Source organism: Corvus moneduloides, chromosome Z, assembly GCF_009650955.1.
Source record: "Corvus moneduloides isolate bCorMon1 chromosome Z, bCorMon1.pri, whole genome shotgun sequence".
Lineage (NCBI taxonomy): Eukaryota > Metazoa > Chordata > Aves > Passeriformes > Corvidae > Corvus > Corvus moneduloides.
This window is the reverse complement of record NC_045511.1, coordinates 64,938,582-64,954,842: the sequence shown is the minus strand read 5'-3', so window position 1 is coordinate 64,954,842 and position 16,261 is coordinate 64,938,582.

Genomic DNA, 16,261 nt, shown 5'->3' with positions numbered 1-16,261 from the left:
AAGGAGCCTGACTCAAGAAGTAAGAACAGGACACTGTAAGTCAAACTGTTGAAAAAAACAAACTACTTATAAAGCTAAATAATAACTTTGATTGAACTTTGTGCTAATCTTAGTCACTAACACAGTAAAACATCTGCCCACAGGTTATGTTTGCCCGTTACTTATATAAGCCTCTTCCTTGTGGAGCATGTGCCACGTAACATGTATGCATGGTGTCAAAGAGAGACTGGAGAATGCAAAGCCAAGGACTACAGCTTTAGGTTGTTACATAAATGGGAAATGCCAGTTTTTTATTTTAAAAGTTATGCTGAAGGTGTGCTAGCTTTGTGGATTTACCACCTAGCACCCATCTCTGCATAGTCATGAAATTAACTATCTCTCAACTCTGTGTGTGAATTGGCTTCATACACACTGAAGTATATGGTTTTCACTGGGTGAAAGAACACATATTTGTGACCACAAGTTGAGAACATCATCTTTAAAGGTGTTGTGGATGGTTTCCAAGTAGATAACCTATATCTCTTCAGGTCCAGAAAGCCAGTTTGGTTTCAAAACACATCTTGCGCTTCAGATGAAATTAAGAATTTGCAAAAGCATCTCTTAAGTCTCATTCTTGCTAAAGGTATCACTTACATAGACTTAAGGCAACACTTCCAACAACATAGTCTTTGCTACCCAAGTATGTTATCTTACATAATTTCTTTTTCATCGTATTTTTTTTTTTAATTTACCTGACTACTTTCTTCTGTTGCCTTTAAAATTCCCATTTATGTAAGTAACCTATGGTCTTTTCTCGTTTTCCTCTTCTTTCTCTCTTGCTATTTCAATTGTTTTAGACGTCTGTCCTGTGAATGTTCTTTGCACATTTCAGAAGCAAGATAAAAACCCTGCAGCAAGTCAACAGTGGATATTACTAAATGGAGATACTTGTTCCACACCATGACATGCCACAAGTGAGCAGCAAAGCCTTCCACTGTACCCAGGCTTCTGCTTGGTCTATGTGGAGGATTTCAGGGGCTGGAAGTAAGGGGTGCAATGCCATATGTTGTGAAGACTAGAGCTATGGGGGAAGGAGATAGGAGAAGATGGTGATTATGAGATGTTTCAAGTTAAAGTGTATTATAAGAAGAGAATTGTGTTGTTGGGGTTCAAAAAGAATCATGAAATGCACTGAATCTACTGTTTCCCCCACCACATGCTTTGGAGTTCAGTATAAATAATTTTGATCCTTCAATTTAATTACGAGGAAGTGGACTTTAAGGTACATCTTGTGTGTAGTCACAAATACCCAACAAACAATAGCAATTTGACAAATTGTCTGCCTAACAAATTAATTTAGCTAAACAAGAAGCAAAGCAGAGCCTGCTAGATGTAGCTGAGTTATGGTCCCTCCACAAGGACATTCAAACCTCAGATATGTCATTATCGAATTCCTAAAGGAAATTTAGAACGTTTAGAGCTAGCTAGTGCTATTACACAGTTAACAAGCAACTCAACAGGCTACAGCTTCAAGAGAATGCACAGCCCAGTTCCCTGAACAGTTGAAGTTGAGTTGCTGGGTCACTGGAGAGTGTGAGCCACTGGGTATGCCATGCTTTCTTTTTTATCTATGCTATCTTAAACTATTCGGCATAGATAAACCAGCACCACACTGTAACAGCACCTTCATTCAGCTGCGGGGAGACACCCTTCACTAAGTAGTAAGCACCACCCCTCTGTCTTTCCAGAAGTAAAAAGCTAAGTAATAGCAGAGGCTATTCCTAGACTTCTGTTTATTTTGACACTCTCTTTGTTTATATTCCTTTCTGTTACTGAAATCAGAAAGGTTCTTTCCTAAGCAGAATCAAATCCCTCTACACAGGCTACATTTTTTCTCAACGAAGGAGTTATGACTACCATTGTCACTATTCTTAAGCAAACAAGCCTCACCAGTCAGCTGCATTTTAAATCCGAAGAGAACTTGAGTGGCTGGAGAGGTCTCAGCAATATTATAAACTAGTGGGCTTAGAATCCTGGCTGCTTAAAGCACTGGCAACAACACTGCTGTTTGCAGCAGTGCAGGAAGGATAATTAAGTCTAAAAACAGGAGTTCACTGAGTAGCTTCTCCTATCAATATGGGCCTTGAAGCTGTCTGGCTCAGATCCAGAAAAACTGCTGGCTCCAAAATTCTTTGAATCCCTAAGGTCTGTAGCTAGAGAATTGAACACAAAGTCCTAGAAGTGCAAGAATCTAGTAAGGTTCATCAGTCACTCTTGACAGCATTCTCAGCAGCTTTATGGATATCCTTTGAAGATAGCTAGTAGGAAAAGCTGTGTACTGTGGGCACTGGGTCATGCCCTGATTGATTGGAAGTTCCAGTACATGAGGTAAATGCAGCCACTATGACTTGATCAGCACTAATTTGTACCATATGTTTTGGGAATGCCCATAAGTCCATTTGTTCCAGAGAGGTGTTTAATTAATTACTGAATTAATTTTTCCTATCAGTTAGAATTACATTACATGCTACCTATGTAATGTAAACCTTACAAAATGGAAACTGAGTAACTATATTTTGGCCCACACTAGCACTAATCATTGTCTGTGATGGCTTTAACAGACTGGCCCCTCACAAAATAGATTGCATACCACATCACATCAAAAGTGCCCCAGACGAAGATTTGAAGATACAAGGTGTCTTTTCAAAGTATGTCAATAAACTTAACTGTTGTCTTATTCTCAAGTACACTAATCAGTTAATCTGCAGACTTAAGCAGAGAAGACCCAGATGCAGCTGTGCTTTCCTCGGCATACCCAGGAGGAGAAGCAGGATAAATGCCCTCCCGCCGTACTCCCCCACCTAGTATCCTGGTGGAGTTATTCTTAGCTCTTGGCAAAGGTTAGAGAAGCCCTAATGCTTTTTCACTTTCAGTAGCATCATTTCAGTGCCAGCTCTGTATCATTCAGGTGCATTCTTGTTCAATGGTCTCCTGTCCTGATAATGCTACGTCATGGCCTTTGGCTGCAGGCCTGTTCAATTTCTGTCTTGGCATTGTCCTTTTCCACCACACATTTTAAATAATCTTCCCCGAAGTTAATAACTTGTAGCTCCTAACGCTGAAGGCTTGAAGTTCATCATCTTAGAAGATAAAAATTTTATAGTTAAAAGAGAAAGATATTTTTATAATCAGTTCCTGGCCAATTCCATACAACCATGACTAGAACTGAGGAATGTGTGATGGCTTTAGTAATTAAGTACAGTGCAAGAGACAGATTCTGTAATCGATATTTCAAAGATTTGGTGAAGATTATAATAAAGCCTAAGATGTTAGTTTTACACTGGTTTTAGACTCTGTTGTTAGCTCTCTGGTTTTCTTTGAGAGCTGTTTGAATAGAGTGTCCTCACAACTCATTAGCAGCTGTTAACCATGAGAGCAATGGTTGCTGTCTTGGTTTTGGAGTCTCCTCTCATCTCAGGTCAAGGAAGTCCAGAATCTAGTCTGAGAATCTAGGAGTGAATAGTTTGGAGTTGCTTGAAGACCGTATTATTTTATAGCTTGCCCCACTCAGAAACACACAGGCTGTGTCATTATGTCACACTTTTCTACAGTGCTGAAAGTGATGTGTGTCATTAGCACTGTTGCCTTACAGGCTTACACCTACTTGGCTACTGCTTTTCAGAGAGTCTCCAGTGCCTGTCTAAGTACCCCTCCTATAACACAGAAGTAGTCTTTGATTTTTGTTCTCCTACCATTGGCATCCTTAACAAGTGGTCCTTAAAAAAAGACATTTGAAACAGCAATTTGAGATAAAGTCTGCAGCACATTGCATGTAACATCTGTCTCAAAATCCTCATGAAAACAGACATAAGTACCCCATCTATATGATGGAGTTTTGTTTGCTAGTGGTGATGAAGATGATGATGATGATGGTGGTGGCAGTAATAATAATAGCAATAACAGCTGATGTGAGATAGGCAAGGTTTGAGCCAAGAGAAAGAGACTTGTTGAAAGTTCTGCCTTGGAAAAAGAGGTGGAGAAGTCAACTTCTCTCCTTTTTTTAGTTGAGACTGGCAATATTAGACATAGTGTTAGACTATGTCGTAGTGATCATTATGATCACTATGATCATTACATCATATTGTAATGGTGAATATCTTGAGACTATTGGTTAAATAACACATTTTTAGTCTTGGCTTATGCTTCCCATTGAGACATTAGTGACTATTGAAGCACATTACCATCACTTGACATTTCACACATTGAACACTGGTTTCTGGAATTGCATGAAATACCCACAGCAGTGGATGAATGAAGAGTGTGCTCACTTGTGCCCTCTCTTTTGAACAAGAGCTCTTCCACAAGAAACCCATAGAAAATGCCTTCAAGAGTACACATATATCATTAGTCTAATCTGGTGGTCCCAAGATGTTGTGTTCTCTAAGGGTTGTCTGTAGAGGGTCTTTAATATCTCAGTTCATGGATGTTTGAACCAGTACATAGCCTGCTTGGCATGTCCTGGTCAATTCCTGCAGGCACTTCACAATTCATCCCAAACAGTTCAATGGCCGTATCCCTGAGTTTAGCACAAACCAAATTTATTTTGAGAGTCATCTTGTTTTCTAGCTCTTAATCCTCTCCATACATGAAATGGAGGATTTTAGTATTTATAAGAATAAAAAGAATAAAAACGATCCCAATATAAGTAAATATACTAAGGTACCTAGAAACAGTACTCTGAAGTTTATTGCCACAATTAACTCAGCTCAATTCTTTTCAACTGAATGAATAAGAGGAAACAAGTGTTTGAATAAGACATGTTAGAAGTTTCCTGTAAAAGTATTTTATTTAGTAGATAATCTATAAAAAGCTGATTTTAAATCTCCTGCTGTATCAGAGGTTAGTTATTAAATCAATCATATTGTCAGTACAGAGACATGCAAAAAAACTTAGTTTATGCCATTTAAATGCTGTGGCAAAGACCATTAATTTGGTAGATGCAAAAATGGACTATTTCAGGTGCTGTTTAACTTATTTCCACTAAGAAGTTCCAAAAGTATCAGTAAACAACATTTAGGATGGAGAAATTATGAGCCTCACTTCATTCAGCATTCTGGTTACCCACAGATTTTTTTTCCACAGACATAGAAATCATAAGCAAAGACTACTACAAAGGAAGCTGGTTTATAATTTAACTATAATATATAGATGTGTGTATATATATATTTATGTGTGTGTTCATCAATACCTACACACATATATATGCCTATATATACATACAGAGACAGAGAAATTATTCCAGTGCTCAAATCTGTGGTGATTACAGTAAAGTTTTTCTCTTAGGCTAAGACCAGAAATGAGACAGGAAAAGTGTTACAGTGTGGATACTGCAACACGCGTATCAAACAACGAGGCCCGTGGAAAAGAAATATATATGGACCGATTCTTGACAGATGTTTCAGAGATGTTTATTTCTCCAGCCTCACGGCTGGGATCTGCTGAGGAACTGCGGCAATCACAGGACCCGAGGGTCCTTGCCCATGCAGGGGAACACAAAGCAACCAATGGGGAACGAGGCTGAGCAGGGGCAGGGAAACCCCGTGCCTCCCCTCAGGGCCCTTCTCCCAGGGCTACATGGCAGGGGGAGGGCCCCAACATTTCACCCATTTATTTTTAACAAAAAGATTTAAACCTTAACATTGAAAACAACTGGATAAACATAACAAGAACAGTTTCAAAACAAAACAAGCCACCCTCCTGAGGCTTTAAATGTCCAAACAAATTCTCTGGAACATCTTAGGGCTGACAGAAGGGAGACACTCTCTGAGCATGCTTTGTGGGGAAACTGAGGCAGGAGAGGGTTTAATTTCTCCCCTCCCCCTTTTCATCCCCCCCTCGGCATCAGAGAGGAGTTGTAGGGAAAGGGAATTGTATAGGGAAGCCATGGGGTGAAAAAACGGATTAGGAATAAACTGGGGATGGGGTAAACTTATGAAAGAGTTCATATTGGGTATAGGATAAAAGGGGAAAGTAGGTTGTGGGTAGGGAAGTTGCTGGGATGGATACTGTTTATAATTTTGCACGTAATGGCTGCCTTTGACTGGAATACCCCCAGGCCCAGTAACATTTGCTGCTTGTAAACCCTTCTTTCCTTGCACTATATCAAACTGTACAACTTCCCCATCTCCTACACTTTGCAGGTAATTTTTAGGGTTATTCCTTTTAATGGCAGTTCTATGGATGAATAAATCTTCTCCTGTATCATCTCATCTTATAAATCCATAGTTGTTTTTGACATTGTACCATTTCACAGCTCCTGTGATTTTCGTTGCTACAACTCCTCCTATCACGTGCTTGCGTGTTTGTCGTGGCTGCTGGTCCCGCGTGGCCGCTGCCTCGCCGACTCCAATGTCTCGGCCGGGCCCCCGCGTTGCGGCTGCTCCGCGCCCTCCGAGCGGCGCTGCTCCGGCACGTGTCTGGGCTCTGTGCGGCCCTGCGTTGCCATCGCTGCCAGCCTCGTGCCCTGTGAGCGCTTCCGCTCCGCAAACTCCACGCTGCTTTGAGAGCGGCCCCGTTCCGGCTCGGCGCTGCGCAGCTTCTCGTGTCGCTGTGGAAACCGCCGCTTCTCCCCCCACAGGGCTCTCTGAGCCGTGTGCTCAGAGCGGGCTGCCACGCCGATGCCCGGTTCCTGGCTGCTCGTGGGGGCCCATGACACCCGCGGCGCCTGCGGCATCTTTCCCGCGCTCATGGTTGAGTGGCCGGGGACCCCGAGACAGGGATGGGGTCCGCGATAAGGCGCGCGCTCCTGAGGGGGCCAGGCGCATCCAGCACAGGCACCTCCGCTGGCACGGCTGCAGTCATGCGCTCCTGGGATGGCGGCCACATGGTCTCAGCCACGGGATTATGGCCATCCTCTGCTATAGGGGTAATGGGACCATACAAATGCTCCTCAAGAGCTTCGCTGATTACAAGGGATGCATGGAGAGATTCTATCACTAGTGCATGTTTTGTTTGATCCCTTATTTCATCCCAGATCTCATACCAAAACCACCCGTGATTAATTCCAGTAGTTCCATGAAGATTCATATCAAAAAGTAAGTCTCTAGAAATATAAAAGAATTTTTGAAAAGCCAGTTAAAAAAAATGTTCTAGATCTCCCGGAACAAATACTTTCTTGTTTTGTTGTTCAAGGATTCTTTTAACTTCTAGATACATTTCTTTCTGTGGTTCAGAGAGCCACATTTCCCACGATTCTTCTATAGTCCAGAGAGAATATCCAAACCAAGGTGAGAAGAGAGAGATCTAGAGTGGTTTTTACTCATGAATTTTCTGTCCTTAGGGATCGGCGTCTTGTCAGCAATTCTCCACCATTTGTTACAGTACAGATACTGCAACACGCATATCAAACAACAAGGCCCGTGGAAAGAAATATATCTGGACCGATTCTTGATAGATGTTTCAGAGATGTTTATTTCTCCAGCTGCATGGCCGGGGCTCTGCCGAGGAGCTGCTCAATCATGGGACCCGAGGGTCCTTGCCCGCACACGGGAACACAAAACAACCAATGGGGAACGAGGCTGACCAGGGGCCAGGGAAACGCCGTGTCTGTCCCCTCAGGGTCCCTCTCCCAGGACCCCACAGCAGGGAGGAGGGCCCCAACAAGTACGAACCAGCGTTTAACAACTTCCTGTTGCTAAAATACCTTTAATGAACATGAAAACAGCTGTTGAAGGTGTCATATGCCATCTTACTATGTTCATACAATATAATAAAGTACACAGATAGGATGGCACATTTCCCTAATTTTTGCCACCTTTATGTGACAAAATTTCTTTGGATCACCACAGCCGAAGCAACACCACAACTAAATAACTCTAGAGATCTGTCTCAGCGTTCCTAATGGAGGATAAGCAGAAAAAACCTCACAGATTCCTGAGCAGCCCTCCTGTCTGAAAGTCATGTAGGAAGGTACAATCATTCACAAGCTGTGCTTGCACACACAGACTAACCCTAGACAAAGTCACCAATAGCTCCATTTGTGCATAAGCTCTCAAATTGAAGGCCTTGCTTAGTGTTCAGGCTTTGGAGGTCTGGATTAAGGTGTGGGCTGTGCGCCATACTTAAAATTCTATTTGAAAACCTGGTCTCCTTGAATGTTAGCATATCAAGGCAGTATGATACACCTGGATATGGAGATGTTTACAGGCTGTGGCAGAAAGCATCTGTTGGGCCATGCTTCAAGGCAGAGCTTTCTGTCCTTTTACATTTACAGCCTCAGGGGAAACAACTGCTCGCAACTGTTCCCAGTACTGTTTGAATTTCCAGTGCAAACAAAAACTAGAGGAAAAGAAAATAAACTTTTGAAACTGCACCTTAGACTTCAGTTTTCCATTTTAAAAAATATATAAATTCAAAACTATTTTAATCAGATCTAAAACTTATCCATTTTTAACCAGTATTTTTCAAGAAATGTCTCAATGAAAATCCAGAAGAGTACCTCTTGATCCAACTTCATAAAAAGTAGCTCTGGTAGTATGAATGCACGTGATTATTTTGGATTTTTTTTTCTAAAACAGTGATTTAGAGCTGTTGTGTTGTTTGCATCCTAGCTACTAAACTATTGTGGAAGACAGCTCACAAGATCAAGTCTTTGCTACATAGAAACAAACCAGGCGTCTCCTTCTTGTCTTTTCTATCAAGGGTTTTTTAAAAATTATTTTTGGCAACAGAAATAATGTTATTGCTGAGAGGAAAATTAGTCTTGTAATAAAAACAACTTCTCACCCATTCCACCTATAAAATTCTTCATTCTTACAATAAATTCTTCTCTGGGAACTAATTAGAAAATTCTTTAATTGATGAGCATTCTGACCATTAGGGCATTTTCAATTTCTCACAGCATCCCAGATGACACTGTTACAGAAAGGCATAACTGAAAAGGGACTAATTGGAACAATTAATTGAAACAACATACAGTTAATTTCAATTATAAGAACCCTGAGTGCTCCCTTGTCCTGTGTTGTGTGGCCTGGTGAACTGGGATGGTGTTCCTACAGACTCCTCAGCAAAAGCTGTGTGAAGATCCCATCTGCTGCTGATTACTCCTGTATTTACTATTTGTATTATCATAACACACATCAGTGCTGTGGCTGCACACAGTTCCCAGTGTAAGGGGTTCTATGAAAAAAAGCAGAACGGGAAGATTCGTGACTGTAGACAGGAGCATGGCCATTGCATGCTTGAATTATACATTCAGTCAGGAAAAAAGTTAAGCGACTCACTTGAATGCTTTGAGTTTTAAATGTTCTCCCCACAAATTTCCTCAAGAAATATCAAAGAAGGCTTCTATGCAAGAAGTCTGTTTCCAGCTAAACATCCAGCTCTGATACTTAATAAGCTCTGGGAAAATGTTCCAAAATATGCTTTTTACAGGCAAAGGTTTCATGCTCCAATTTGGAGGCTCCAACTTGAGCTACAAAGTCTTACCACCTGTTCATCCTAAAGCAAGAGGCTTCTTGCTGTCATTTTTACAAGAAACAACTGTGTATCACTGTCTGTGGCACCCTGCAAAAGGGTGTGTACTCATACCGTGTTGTCCGACCTGAAAGTGATCACACTCCCTTCCTCCACCAGTTGCTGATAACAATTGCCATAACAATTAATAAATTTAGGATTCTGTCAAATGCGTGCCAAGGCTTCCACTAATTTCTGTGGGGTTAGGATTTCCTGCTGCATCGTCTAGTGGATGCAGTATCTTTTGTGTAATGTGCACAAATACCATATTCACCTGCAGAAATTCTCCAGGTTGTAGCTTGAAACAGCACATGACTCTTTCATCTTTATATGGCTGGTTTTGACCCCAAGAATTTAGCAGTGCTACAGATTCTTATGGGAAAATGTTTGATTTTTTACACTAGCATTCAGTTCCTATGCCATGATTCCTAAGTCTGCTACAGGGATCTTATATAAACAGCCTATTCAGCAAGCTGTGCTGAGTATGGGACATGACTAATTATAATTTTATATGGTTGAGGGAATCAGGACTGTACTGTCAAAGAAAGGGCTGTCTGGAGAGTTACATTTATTCATAACATCCACCAGTATTTTACCTCACTTTCTTACATATTGTCTTCCCTGCAACAAACTAGAGAAACCGTTCTTACTCACATCGAATTAATTTTTCCTTCTGTGTGATTCCCCATGCCCTTCTCATGGACTTTCACAGCTCCCTATAGGAAATACCATAATTTCACAGTTCCTTTTGCAGGAAATACCATCTGAAGCTTTGTTTCACACTGACATAATCTCTTCTGCTGGTAGAGAGTGAGCAACCATCCTGATTATCAACTATATTAACAGTTCCTGGACCTTTGAATCACTGTGAAGATATGACCTGTGGAAAGCCTGAATGATACTGTCTTAAATGTATGCCAAATCCTAATCTTTTATTTTGCAAACCCCAGATCACTCTCCCTTGAAGAAGTAGCATTTCTTTGTAAATGCAGGCTATGCAGATAAGCTTTACACTGAAATGAACCTAGTCATGTAATGACTTTCTGAGTGAACAAAATTAACCCTAATGCCTGAGAACCTACAGGAATATGGTCTTGTATAATGAAATGTGGCAAACATGATTATTGAGACAGGTCATGTTGGTCTTATTGTAAAGTACAGTCTTAGGTAAGACAATGATGGTGCACTGACAACAGCTGGCTGCCACCTGATTGCTCTCTCAGTCCCCCTCCTCAGCAGGAGAAAGGACAAAAGGAAGATGAAAAAGCACCTGGGTTGAGATAAAGTCAGTTTAGTAAGCAAAGCAAAAGTTGCAGCTGGAAGAAAAGCAAGAAAAGGAATTTACTCACTACTTCCCATCACCAGGCACATGTCCAGTGCAGGGCCTTGGCACCCATAATGATTGCTTGGGATGACAAATGCCATAACTGAGAGTGTCCCTGTATCCTCCTCTTTTCCCTCAGTTTTTATTGCTAACCATAGTGCCATATGGTATGAGAGAACATCCATGTGATCAGTTTGCATCTGCTATCCCAGTTGGTCACCTCCCAACCTCTTGCTCATTCCCAGCCCACGGGCCTCATGAGGTGGAGGGGTGGTTTGGAGGGAAGGCCTTGACGCTGAAAGACAATACACACGGGGAGTGTTCCTAGATCAACAGAAACCATATAACTGCCATGAGAACATGTCCTAGACCCTCTGCAGGCAAAGGGAAAACCTACATTGCAGTGAACTCTGCAAAATTCCACCTGTCAGACCTTAGCAAAATTAAAAATCACAGGGAATTGAAAAATGGGATATAGGAGATTTCAGAGTTTAATTAAGCTAAGATATCAAATAACAGGCTACACACTGCCAAGAAGGTAGCACACTGCATCTTCAAACACAAAGGAGAGCTTCTATTGCCTTGTTTCCATCATTACTTTTCCACTTTTTCACCTAGTCTACCACGTTTCTATAGTTAGAGAAACCACTTGGAATGTCCAGTACAACTGTCCTATGAATGAGCTTTGCGAAAATATCCACAGCTTCTGAGCCATTAAAAACCACTAGGAAACTGACTGCAGAAAAGGAAATACATTGTGAACTGAAAAATCTAAATGAAAGAATATTTCATACTTTTGTGTTCGTGAATGCTTTCAAGGGTTGATGAGAGGGTCAGTGTTCTGTAAGCTTCTTGGCTTCTCTGTTGAATACAGCCTGAAGTGCAGGATCAGAGTGGGAGATTTCAAAAATTGCTAAAAGTCTGCCAGTGGCATCAGGTATGACTGAAATAGACGCCACTTATTTGTCATATGTTTATGTTCATATCTAGATACAACAGCACTAAAGATAGATTGCTTTACATTTATTTTTCTCCTACCAATGTGTTTCATGCCAGCAGGTCTCTGCTATTCAGTAGAGACAAAAGAAAATTGAGACCTTCCAGTTGTTCACACAAGAAGCAAGATAAGGACAGTAAAATCTCATTTACTGGCATAAATGGATTGATCACTCATAGAAGGAATTTGCTCTGTGATGTAGTCCTGTTGCACAGTTGGTTAGATGCAGACAAGAGCAGCTGTCTTTTAAAACTATAATAACTATTACAACTGATGATGATGACTGGAATCAATAATCTGACCTGCAAAGCCAAGCCATATGATCTTACACTTCCAAAGCAGTATTTAATGTTGCTCTGTCTTTATGTTTACGATACTATAACCTAGGTAATATTTCAGAAATACTGATTTTTCTTTTGAGGTTTTTTGACAATCTGAAATTTTAGGCATATATTACTTCGATTATAAATAGCCCTTCTCAAGTAAGCTAACACAGCAGTCACTTGTATATGTGATCATGAGTACTGTGTAAATTTAAAAAATTCTATAGTAGCTAGAGTATTTTCAGGTTCTATAACAGGCTTTCATGACTTCCAGCAGTCTTAACCAAAATGGAACATTCTTAGATAGTGGAAAATATGTTGTTATTTCAGTTATTTAATCCATTTTAGTTTGCTTGTGGACTGTACGTACAAGAAACAGAATCCATGCTTCTGGTTAAAACACAAAATATTTATGGATGATTCATTGATCCAGATGTAATGATAGATTGTCACCTAAGTGAGCAGCAAAACCAGACTGTATAGAACTGGACATCAAGTTTTGCTTTGTAAAAGATGTCTCTGGCAGAGTACAGCACATGAAAAATGGTGGAAACCTGGTTCACTGCCAGATAGACATTGCCTGTCTTTGGTGTGTGTCAACATTTTGCTCTTCATTTTTTCAGTAACTTAGTTGTTGTGGTCAGCTGCCTATCCCATTCCTCCTCTGCTGATGCAGGCATAGGCACCAAGTCCTCCGTCTCTCCTTGGCACTCTTACACTACACTGCCAACATAAAGAACCTTGATAATTCAAAAGTTGTAAACATAATTTGACAGAACTCAAGTGCATCTCTTGCCTCCTTCACTATGCCACAGCGATATAAGGTGGCCTTCTTGTCAGTGAGGTTGGTTACTATGCAGCTTCTGTGCTTGTGGGTAAGACATAAATAATAAGAGCTGAAAAAAGTTACCCCCAGAGACAAGCCAATATCCAGAACACAAGGCTAATCATACCTTTTTGTTGAAACACATTATAAATATGAACATGAGTAGATCAAGAGTCATTGCAGCACTGTGTGGAAAAAGAACAGTCCAAAACCTGATGGAAGAATCTAGGGCATGGTGCAGGCACTCCCATGCATAGCATTTCATTATTTTTTGAGTTTCTATGCAGACCTATGACCCACTTCGGTTCCCACTGAAATCCATGGCAGATTTAATAGCTGCTCTATTTCTTCATTTTAATAGGCACTCTATATATAGAAAAATGTGTAACTCAAAACTATGTGAATTCTAGTCTTGCTTCACCTCTATTTCTCAAGGGATACTTCTTACTGAAGAACTAAATACTATTCCACAGCGTAACTGTGACAGTAACTATACACAGTGCCTTAAATGCCTGTCATAGTGTGTTCAGCATATTATCTTACACTGGAGAATAGACTTTATTTTCCAGCTACTAAGATACCACGATCATAGTTTGCCATTAAGGCTGTGCCTGCTTTTGAAAGACCATCCATCAAAATAAAATCAAGTTATTATATACTTCCTCACCTTCAACTTCCACCAGTCAGTATTTATCAAATCATAACACTTTCAGAAAAGGCACTGATGACACATGAAAGCTGCAAAATGTGGAGCTGTTTCCCATTAGTGAGTCTTTCTTTTACTCTTTTCTGCAACAACAGGTCTTAAAAGTCGATTCTCTGATACACTTCACTTTTTAATTTTTTTTAATATGATTTGAAAAAAACCAAACCTTTCCTGCTACTACATCTAGGAAATATCAAGGCTATTTCCCTACAAAAGATTTCATGCTCAATATCACGTAACTCAAAGTTCAGTTCCTATGATGGGCCTAATACAGCTTTCAGGACTTCAGAAAAAGTAACATCAGGCAAAAAAACTCCCAACATATGTGTTTCATAAAACTAAGTAATTATACAAGAGAAAAAAAAAAAAAAAAAAAGGCCAACAAAGAAACACCACAAAGATATTGTCAGGATAAATTGTAGTGGCACCTAAGCTTAGACTCCAGTTATTCCTATTTCTTGCAAATCAGTGCCTGGATCAAGCCAGATTGGAATTCAGAAGCAGCGCCCACAACCCCTGAGCTATGATGTACCTCAGGAGGGGTGTAATTTGATGTTGAGCCACAGAGGCATATTCTAAGAGTGGTAGGCAGTATGCAGGGATGGCTGTAGAGGCAGAAGGGTGAAAGTCGGTGGTGCACTAGAATGAGTGGTTTCATCCTCTCCTTCCTGCCCACAGCCACTTTCCCTCTCGTGCCTGTGCCATTGCTCATGTGGCCACACAGAGGGGCTGGAACTCAGAAGCTGCTCAGCTGAATGCCAGCAACAGGGAAACAGCTGGGGTTTACACAGGTGGTCCCCCAGCCCAGTTCTCCAAGAGCACAAAACCCATGCTTGCAATGGGAAGCCATGGGGAGGGGCAGTCAGGCACAGGGACAGGCACGGTGTCATCTCTTCTGGGGCAGCCTGCACTGCAGCTGAGTCGCGAGTGGGTAAAGCTATCCTGCAGGTCAGGTGTGCCTGCAAGCCCTACGCAGGACAAGGCTGGCATAGCAGTACTTTAAGTGTGAGTTAGCCAGCCTTTAAGTAAAAGCCTTTAACCCTCCTTTCCATGGCTTTTAGAAGTATATGAATGACCCAGTCTACAAGTACTGTACAAGCTTGGTTAATTAATTTTGTTCAAAAGAGCTCCAGAGCATTCTATTCATTTTTCTTAACCTCTGTGTTACTGCTGATCCTCATAAGCTCTTACGGGATGTGGATAAATGAGCTGCGAAAAGTACACAGGAGCTCCCTTTGCCTGCACACCAATCTAATGGGCCTCTAGCCAGCGCCGAACTGAAAACCCTTGTGACCTTGCTGGGGTGACACTGAGCCCAAGCTAATAAGCTATATGCAGAGGTTGACTGATCTGGGCTGGGCTTCACAAACATGCTTTTGAGCTGGAGCTGGCTGGTGTCCAGGAAGCCAAGCACACATGCAGAGGGCATTCGTGCATGAGCTCAGCCAACCACAGAGACATATTCACGGTGTCATCAGACTGCAGGCTACAGCTTCTCTCCACAAGATCTCAGTGTCTGCAAAACCTCTGTTCTAGATTTCAACATATATGCAATGTATACTGGCATTGGTTACTCCCAATAGAGCATAGGATCAATTTGGCTATTCCTTGCTGCAGGGACCACCCATTTCCATGTGGTTTGAGGAATATCCCTGTTATTACCATTGTTTTGCAAGGCATACAAGGCATGATGATGTCTCTTCCAGTTTGTAACTGCTATGTCTCACAAAGCTAAAGTCTGGCCATATTTTTTATTCAAGAAAACATGCATTATGAAAGTCCTGTTCAGCTAAGATTTTATTTTTAAGACAATCAATAAACCTATACTAATTATGACCATGTAATACAGTTAATGAGTGTTTTAGTTCACATTACTGCAATCACAGTTCAACATAAATAGAGTCTAATATATTTTCTAACTTGGCCATCATTGGTTTAACCCAGTTCTTACTGCACACTTCAGCTGGGCTGTTGCAATTATTTACCACACCCCCACTGACACAAAGGAAAGTATTTTTACTACTTACATTATTTTATTAATACAACTGGAACTTAGCTCTTTCACTCCCCCCCCCCCCCCCCTTTTTTCCCTCCTCTCCAAGACCTATTGACAAAGCTGGATCCCTAAAGCTCTACATATCTGAAAACATGTAAGGTTATGCAAACAGAACACAAAATAAATGTAGAAAAAGAAACTGAAAAGCAAGACTATTCTCTGCCTATACATAAGAATAAAAGACTATACAAAGTATAGAGCAGAAAATGGCAGCTGTAATTAAATGTTAGAGAGTACTTCCAGCAGGAACAAGCAATCTAAATGTCATAACAGGAATGGGAGGGAGAAATAGGTCTACTATTGTGTAAGTCAGGCAGAAATCAAAATGCGGTATTTCAAGTGGGGAATAGGGATGTTAGGCAGCTATTCTGACAACTTAGGTGTGTCTGGAAAATAAATGCATGCTAGATTAATGTTGAAATTTCCTTTGAAAAGTAAGCCTGTACAGCTAACACATGTAATATGTCAAAAAGAAATTCAGAGATTTTTCTGAATAAGTTATGATATAATTCTGTGCCTTTATTGTGCAACATCTAT